This window comes from Octopus sinensis, linkage group LG2, assembly GCF_006345805.1.
Source record: "Octopus sinensis linkage group LG2, ASM634580v1, whole genome shotgun sequence".
In the NCBI taxonomy this organism is placed as follows: Eukaryota; Metazoa; Mollusca; class Cephalopoda; order Octopoda; family Octopodidae; genus Octopus; species Octopus sinensis.
The window spans coordinates 184,629,329-184,639,328 of NC_042998.1; the positions used below are offsets into that span (position 1 = coordinate 184,629,329).

The 10,000-nt window shown below is 32.5% G+C and overlaps 1 protein-coding gene across 5 annotated transcripts in view; it reads right to left on the reverse strand.

Annotated features, from left to right (window-relative positions):
* LOC115226973 (LIM homeobox transcription factor 1-alpha-like) overlaps positions 1-10,000 on the reverse strand; it is a 170,366-nt gene that overhangs the window by 150,396 nt on the left and 9,970 nt on the right. The gene's annotated exons all lie outside the window — the stretch shown is intronic.

A 10,000-nucleotide genomic window follows, 5' to 3' on the forward strand; every position in this document is an offset into this window, starting at 1 on the left:
GTTAATACAAAAGCAAAGAGAAAAACAGCATATTTGAAAGCCAGTATTTGTAATGTATTGATGAATAAATCTGACCATCAGCCGGATGGCTTTTGGCGGATTGAGGGGTTGAATCGATCTCGTTTATTTGTTTGTATCAGCACCTTATAAGAGATGCGAGTAGTACTCTAACAACGCAAGGTGTTTACATCTGTCTATTACATACAATGTTGGCTATATTCTATAAAAATTTTGTAGGGCTGCATAGCATTGAGTTATACTTGAATTTCGTAGAATTTTAGTGATGGATAAGGCGAATTGGCAGGGTCCTTATAACCTTGCATAATCTATCCATCTTTCTGAGGTCAGTTTCTATTTTGATTCTTTTGTGGTCGAAAATAACGGAGTTGTTGAAGTGTCAGGTGAGATGTATGGTGGTGTTTGTTTCGACTCATTGTATTCATGTTTTAGGATACCTGCTTTACCCTACAAATCTCGGAATCCTTAAAAGTTTATGTAAGGTTATGAGCGTTGTTATTCCCTTCAAGAGTAATCAGTAAAGCGAAGAAAGTCGAATTATATACTGGCTACGAGACTGGTGTGTAGTGATTGTGACTCGGTGCTTTGAAAGAAAAAAACTACGAAATCGAGCAAACAAGCCACAAGGTAGCAACTAATACTATCAACATATCAATTCCAGTTCCTACTTCTGTCTCCCGCTACATTCACTGTTGGATATTTGACAGTTAGTTACTAACACAATTGACTCTGAACAATAGCCAACATTTAATGTACTGTAGGCTACAGAGAGACATTGGACAACAGCCTTGTACAAGGTGGCAGGTAGTTCACTACCAACACCTTTAACTACCCTCTGTATTATCCTTACAACTAGTTCCAACATCATCTAATATTAGAAACATCAACTACCTAATATTAACAAGCAGCTTAACTTTACATTGTATAGTCTTACTTTTCAAATTCTCAATTGAAGTTGGAAATGACTTGGGACTTCTGCGAATTTCTCGAAATGCATTTGTGCGGGTGGTAATGGAGTTTAAAAGGATAAGGATAGTGAGGTGTTAATATACGCTGTACTTATGCATCTATGGATTGACAGTTAGAATCTTGGATGAAAGTGATGGGTTTTAATTACTAGTGGATTGGTTTGCGGCGAGTTGTTTAAGTTAGTTAAATTGAAGATTTTAATGGAATTTTTATTAAATATTTTATAGTACTTATGGTATGTGGGGAAGTGCTTCTTATGTAATTTAAAGAAACTTTGTGATATTGGGATGATTAAGTACAAAACTGCGTATTTTTCTATTTCTATGAATAATGGTTCTTACTGTGTCTTTAATGTACTCACTTTTTCGGATAACATGTTTCTAGAACGGATGTCATTGTAATACGCAAAAAATAATATAAAATGTTTTTATTGATAGAAAAGTTAAAAAATTCATGTAAATAGTTTGTTTGAGTTATTGAAATGTTTATTGAGCGGTTAGATTAATTGTGAGTGTAGTTTAAACTTTTATCACATATGCAATATGGATTGTACTTATATTGGAACTTTCTAAGAAATTGACTGTGTAAAGATCAATCTCTATAGTGATCAGTAAATTTTGAAGACGGTATATATACATAGCCGTACACACACAGGCATATACACAAATATACAAACTTGCATATATACATACATGCGTGCGCGTATGTATGTATGTATGTATGTATGTATGTATGTATGTATGTATGTATGTATGTATGTATCGTATATTGTACATGCATAGCATATGCATACATATGTACCTAGAAACCTCCAAGAAACTCCTAGTTACTATTGGCTATTCTAATAAGTTACTTCATCTTTAACTCATTACAGTATTTGAATGAACGAGGAATACTACATATAAGTAAAGTTATGGATCATGTTGTTTTGATCGAATACTAATAGACACGACATACAATTAAAAGCAAGTTTGTTAAAGAAATAAACAGCCTGATGGTAGGTACAGTATGTTTTAGTATATATGACATTATCTAAGGAAAATTATTTTTATGCTCTTGGAGTTTCCGGGATGTTATTTAGTATTTCTATTTATCAGTAATTATTGGATTTTTCGAGTATATAAACAGATTGACTACATCTCTCTCTAGGATTGGTCAAACTGATGTAAACACTTTTGATGAGAACCGAACTAGGTTCGAAAATCGATGCGGAATGTTCATTTTTTATTCAGTCTGGGGACAAATAGTTAGATTTGCCCTCCTTATGTATCTACAACATATGTTACACACCCATACACACACACACGTACGCACATATATGAATGTAAATTACTTAACTCGTTTCTTTGAATCTCTCTGCTTATAAACGTACATACATACAAACACATAAACTCACACACAAACACACATTAACACACTCACACACACACACATATATATACACACAAAGACTTATATGTGTACTTATGTATATGCGTATATGAATGTATATATTACAATGAGTGAACTTATGAATGTATATACGTTAACATACTACAAAACAAAACTAAAGTATTGTGTAAAATATTTCAAATAGACCAAATGAAGAATTATTCAGGTAAAGTAAAAATAAATAGATAAAAAAGTACACGTACATATGAACAAATTTCTTGATGATAAATAAAGGCAACTTTTTGTAGCAATATATAAGAAATATTGTAAATAAATGTAGAAATAATTGAAAACGTACAAACACACACACTCATGCACACACACGCACACACACACACACACTCACACACACACACGCACACACATACACACGCACGCACACACACTCACAGAATAATATTTTAAAATTTATTTGAATTTTTGAAGTTTATTATAATATTTATCGAGGCATATTATTTTCTGTGTAAATATAGCATTTCAAGATTTTGTTGTTGCTTTTGCTGTTGCTGTTAGATACCACTTCCGGTTTCAAAATAGTATCAATGGACATTAGGCTGGAAACATCACTTTCGGCGAACAAATGTCAAAGATTTTGGATAATGCAAAATGTTGTATGCCGACCCGAAAGGAAACATTATTTCCCGCCCTTTTAAAATCTATCCTTCACCAAAAATCTCTTACAGTTTTGGGAATGGTTGTGTGTTTTGAGTGAGTGAGGATATATTCATTCTAAGACTTTAAATATGTGTATGTGTGTAATACCGCTGTTTCATGTATAAGTATATGTGTGTCTATATGTACTTTTGAATAGGATCATAAATATATTACGTAATTTCTAAGTATACACTCTTATGACTTTGACCGCCAATATAAGAATTCTACTCTAGGCACAAGACCTGAAATTTTCGGGGAGGGGCCAGTCAATTAGATCGACCCCAGTATGCAACTGGTACTTAATTTATCGACCCCGAAAGGATGAAAGGCAAAAAAAATATATGTTTGTTTATGTTTTCATCTTAGGTGATTTTCATAAGTACATTTCTACATTTCTTGTACGTACATATACGTAAATTGGTCTTTGTTTTTATACATACGAGGTCTGTTCAAAATTAAACAAAACATTTCAAAGGCACTACTGCAGTGCCTATAGGAATGAACAGTAGCTAAATTAGAAATTTAACATCTAATCGTATTTTAGTGTTGCCACAGCATAGATTCTGTGATTGCTCACAGATAAAAAGTAAAAGAACCGTGTTATAGCCAGTCAGCGCTGTTTAATCATTTGAGTGCTGATGCAAATTTCCTGAAGAGGATCATAACAGCTGGTAATAGTTGTCACTATGGCAAAAGATGTACAATAGAGTTACTTAAATTTGAAGATGAAGATGAAATCGTTTTATATTTCTTTGTAGAAGAGTATCGTTCATCGCGAGTTTGTCTCATGTGGTCAAAGAATCAATGACGACTTTTACTTAGATGTCCTGAGGTGCTAGAAAGAAGCTAACCAACTTAGATTATGACTTGAAGAAATATCCATGTATACACACTCATATATATTTGATGTTAACAATCAAAAGCATAGAAGTAAATTCCGAGTTTCCATTTCCATTCACACTATTCCCTTTGCAGAAAAATGTTAATTAGTCGTAATCGGAACATTCTCTAGCCAGAATAGAATTAATAATTTAGTAAGCTCAAAATGTCTATTTATCTAACTAGCGGTTTGTTTGAATGTTATTTTGTCTAACCATAGACTTACTCTGCACTACAGAATATATCTATAGATTTTTGTTTAGCTAACACTATGTATTGATAAATGTATAGAAGTACCGAATGACATTGAAATAAATCACTTATGAACCTTAAACTCTTTGTATGTAACTCACTTTAATGCTATTTCTTTAACTGGTAATATTTTCCTTCATTATTATCCATAGACATTTACATTAATCACATGGACTTCAGCGGTGTTTAGGTGAGTCTTCGTAAAAGCTAACCTGCATGTCCAACATTATTCAAGTTTGATGACCTTTATGTAAATTTTGGTTCTAATTAGAAGCTGTACATTTAGTTGCTCGTTCATGTTTGTGGACATTTTATATCTAAATTCATCTTCATGTGAGAAAATCATTCATTGGTTTTTATATTTATTAACTTGATCGTTTTCTGACGTGTTATACGAGTAAAATATAGAAAGAAATAGTTCATTTTACATTGTAGAAGCTACTGGCAATCGAAAGGAAGGCCTTTCAAAAACTATTCAAATGAAATACTTTATCCAAATCTCTGGCTATGAATAATGAATCAGAAAACACACAAAAGCGCACTTTGAAGTGTTTTCAAGCGTCTAACTATTCTTAACCAAATAATTGAATAGCTAAATGTCACAGCTGGTGTAGTGATTTTGTTTCGACTGCCTCTTAGAGTAGGCTTGATGTGATCGGGGTAATTTACCAGAAAATCGCAAAGCAAACGTTAAAGGTATTTTGCCGTTTGGAGTAATGGCCGTTCTCATGCAGTATCAATGGCTGAGTGAATAGTTCGGCCATGGTTTAATATGGAAGTCATGTGAGTTCAAATTTACAGCAACAAAATGTCTGTAAGGGCAGTCATACAACTTACAGTAATATTTTTCTTCTTCCGCTCATATTGACGTGAATGCGTTGGCCATTTATCACCAAAACATTTGCGTATATTACAGGATGGTTCTACATACTATTAAAAAGTACTATGAAAAGCAAACAAAGAATGACTAAGTCTCTACAAGGCTCGGTAAGTCCAGTGAAATATTATTGCAAATCGCAAAAATATTTATTCACATTTTTATTAGTTTGGATTAACTTAATGTATTTAAAGTAAGCATTATTTTTGAATAACATTATTATTAAGAGGTATCAGTGTAAATTATGTACATTGCTGACTAATCAATTAGGTATAAAACCACACATTTATAACAGAGGCCAAATTAATTTTGACAGTCATATCTTTCTTAAGATATTCATGAAAGACGTTCATGTCTTTCTTAAGCGATTTAAACGGTGTGAAATGATACCAAGCGGAAATGGCAATCAGGTTTACATAGTTCGGTCTAAAGTGTGATTTCTTCAAGGATTATTTGACGAAGAAAAGTTTTTGTCTTCGTTTTACCAACAACAGGTTTCAGGTTATTTGAACGCTCGCCTCATTATTCTAGGAGGAAGAGAGTACATTACATTGATTTTAACGGTATACATACATATATGCGTGCATGCATGCGTACATACATATATAAACACACTCACGCTCGTCCACACATATATTTATAGAAGCTGTTTGTATTGTTTATATACAAAATAGCTTTTGGGGTAAAAAGAAGAGTTACCCACTATAGTAGTGGTAGTAGTAACCTCAGTAAGATTTAAAAAATGCATCCATTCCTTTCCCATCAAGTATTTTCAAGCACACAAAAAGCAGACTAAAAAGCGAAGCACAACAAACAGTTAATGCGAAAACATATCTTGACACAGGTATCCTAAAACAGGAATACAATGAGTCGTAACAAACACCACCATACATTTCACCTGACACTTGAACAACTCCGTTATTTTCGTTATTATCACACAGTTGTTCACTGGAAAGCCAAAAAGTGTTAGAAACATCGTTACAAATGAAAAACAAAACAGTATAAACAATACGAACAACAAAAATAACACAGCCACCAAGAATAACATTTCATCTTTTACAAGCGTTGTGGGTCATAAAGAGTTATTTGATACGATCAGGCACAATGTGAATGAAAATGTATGCATAAGGTAAAAATCCAACAAATATATCCAGCGAAGAACAAGAAAAGTGATATGTCTTTGCTTTTTAAGTAACAGCGAGATTTCCATATACTCTCGCTCTCGAAAGGAAATTTAGAGAGAGCCCCAGCTGTTGAGTACTCCCCCAGGGATGGCATATAAAAGTGCATACGCGTATTACAGAAAGAGATATAGTATAGGAATAGGGGTATTACAGAAAGAGATATAGTATAGGAATAGGGGTATTACAGAAAGAGATATGGTGTAGACGTTGTCCCTTAGCTTCCTGATATCTATAACGCAGCGGTATGAACATGTATGGAGCGCGGAAATGACCCGCAAAAACGAGACCAATTGAGATTTGCATGAATATCCGAATCCTGATGATATCCAATGATCATAATTCTATAATGGAATTATAATCCAACGAGGGATCAGAAATTAGGTCAGAACGATGATGTAAGACAGAAGATCTTGTTGCTACGCAATTGGTTGTAAGGACCACATGAAAGTGTTTTGGTCAGAAGAAACAAAAACAGCTAAACAGAAAGGCGAGTGGAAAACAGTAAGCAGAGGTGGTGATAACATAGGCCTCTGATGCGAAGACCATAGCTGCTTCAATCGTTTTCCTACATAGAAAATAACTCAGTATACTGTTAAGATCGTGCTTTGTGCTATGTGAAAATTTTTTTTTAAATATAAGAAGTTCAAAAGTGAAGTAAATTGATTTGTCGTTATAATTGATTCGTCGTAAAAGAACAAGTCAAACTTTTCGAGCAGCACAGGCCATTCTAAGTACTATTACTGGGTTCAGTGGATCCTACTATTCACAATTTAAATAGTTTGATCTATCTTAGTTCTGGCTATCGTATGTAAATTATATCTTTAGAAAATTATATCTTTAGATTGGGATTTAATTCACAAGCCTTGATTTTACACAAGTTCTCAGTTTTGTTTTCCTCTGACCACTTATCTCTAAGACATGCGCATGTCAATTTAAATTATATTTTAACTAATTTTTAGCAACGGCAGCCATACCGAAACGCAAGCTTTATCTCAAAATGATTAGGTTCTCAGCGTTATATATATATATATCTTCTGTTTGTAATAATTATTTTTACTTTTATCTATAATGGAAAGTATATCTCAGAACTGCTTATGTGTTTCTCATTGTACAATCTCTCATCATATATATTCTACCATTACTGACTCGTTTGTTTTCTCTTGTAAAGAGTTTTCCGATGTTCTGGGAATAAAATATTGTTTAGATGTCCTCTTTTCCTTTGTAATCCCCGCGAAACATGCATGAAATATTATGTAAACAATAAAAAAGTAATTAGAGAAAAAGATAAATTCCAGATGAAAGGGTTGTGCGATCTGATTTCAACATTCGGTTGAAAGCATTTTGCTTCATAGGCGTAGTTAATATCTATCGAGAAAAACAAAAAAATTCGTCTCTCAGGGAACACAAACATGGTGTTCAGTAAAAAAAGTCTATCATCTACCACACAATATAGATCTAGAAGATAAGGCTTGATAGTAAAACGGCTTCATGATGTTTTAAACTCATGTTGCATAAACTGGTATTCGAATCCATATCATTAATAACTGACAGAAGTATGTGTGTCACTTAAGTTTTTACTAGATCTGTTAGTCTATCTTGTTGACGGGCTACACTATATGCTTCAAACTATTTAGACACCTAATAGCGAACCAAGCAAAACTTCCTGGGAAGGTATTCCAAAAAGCTAGTGTCTTGTCTATGGAAGTATTTGACAACAGCTGTACAAAAAGCGTTTCCAAAGCCCGATGTGTTAGTTTCAATGCTGAGGGACTGTATTAAATAATATAAGGCAAAATCATGACCTTGATAAATATTGATTTCAAATTTTGGGTCAAGGCCATCAAGTCCTGAGGAGGGTTTAAGTAGATTACATGAACCTCAGTGTTCAACCCCGAAAGGATGAAAAGCAAAGTCGATCTCGGCAAAATTTGTACTCAGAACGTAAAGACAGACGAAATGCCGCTAAGCATTTTTGTCCGGTCTGTTAACGATTCTGAAAGCACGCGCCTTGGCCTTGATGTATATTGCCAAAAGAATGCCAGTACATTGAAAACAACACTGCAAAACATTCTTTTTCTTTTCATTTGTTTTGAAATCTTTATGAAATGATACATAGTAATAATCAAAAGAAGAAGAATGAACTGGAGAAGAAACAGATGAAAGAAGAGTGCGTGTATGATATCAACGTTTAACTGTTATTGTTAAATTATCATTTAATCCTTCAAATATACTTGATCCAATAATTGAAATACACCCAAAACATAGAATAATTAAGATCCGCTAATTATTGTATGAAAGAATTTTCACGTGAGTCATTAAAGTATTATAAATTGTTAGTATACTTTTGTTAATACAACAAGAATACCTACACTGTGTTAAAAAGTACTTCGGTTGGTACAAAGTAATTTGGTGTGTAAATGTGGTTGAGGCGATTTAGTTGGTTGGTTTGGTGCTGCTACTTCAATGCAGCCCATCAGTACCCCAGGCTATGTTATATATACTGTGTAAATTGTTGCTATATTATTGTTAGGTACGATAATTGCGCATCAAACGCTAGAGTATTATTGTAGTTGTTCTCATATATTTTCATACTATTCCGGATGGTGTAATTAGGGCTCTGTATTGTTATATGTAATATGTATATAATTCCTCTTTCTCTATCAATCTCCCTGCGTATGCGTAGATAGATAGATAGATAGATAGAAAAACAGATAGATAGCTAGATAAATAGATAGATATACAGACACACAGATATATATATATATAGATATATATATATATATATATATATATATATATATATATATATATTATATATATATATATATAAAATATTATTCGAGACAAAACCACTATTTTGCAAAACAAACAAGGAAAGACTTAATCAATACATAAAATTTTAATAAATAGTCAAAAAAAACCGCCACTACAATCGTTTCTTGTCTTGATCGACAATCTTCAGGTGGACTTCCAATAATTCAATAATTCAGTGTCAAATTATGAAGACTTCATAATTTGACACTGAATTATTGGAAGTCCACCTGAAGATTGTCGATCAAGACAAGAAACGATTGTAGTGGCGGTTTTTTTGACTATTTATTAAAATTTTATGTATTGATTAAGTATTTCCTTGTTTGTTTTGCAAAATAGTGGTTTTGTCTCGAATAATATTTTATAATATTTTACTATAAAATCGATTTAATCCTAAATCTGATTTTTTCCCTGTAAATTTGGATTTATTCCCTAATATTTATTATTATATATATATATATATATATATATATATATATATATAATATATATATATATATAGAGAGAGAGAGAGAGAGAGAGATAGATAGATTGATACAATAACTTTACGAGTGTGTTTCATACATAACACTGAAATATATAAATGTACACCATTGTTGAAAGCGTATGGGGGTTAGTTTTTGGACAAATCTGGTATGTAAAGGAGAATCCATTTGTAAACATGAGGTCATGTTAGTACCTAAAAGATATATAAGTATAATTAGTTATTTTATAATTATTATAATTATTTGTTGTTTTAGAAAAAGGTTAGCCTTGAATGATCCGATCAGCTTTGACCATTTCGTCTTCTTTAAAAGCATATTATACTTACGATTGCATTGTTATTGGGTTAAATGTAGCTGCTGTTTCTTACAGATTCAGTTGCCAAGATAGTCATGCATAAAATGTAAATGATACAGCTAAGCTTTATTAGAGTGATGTTATA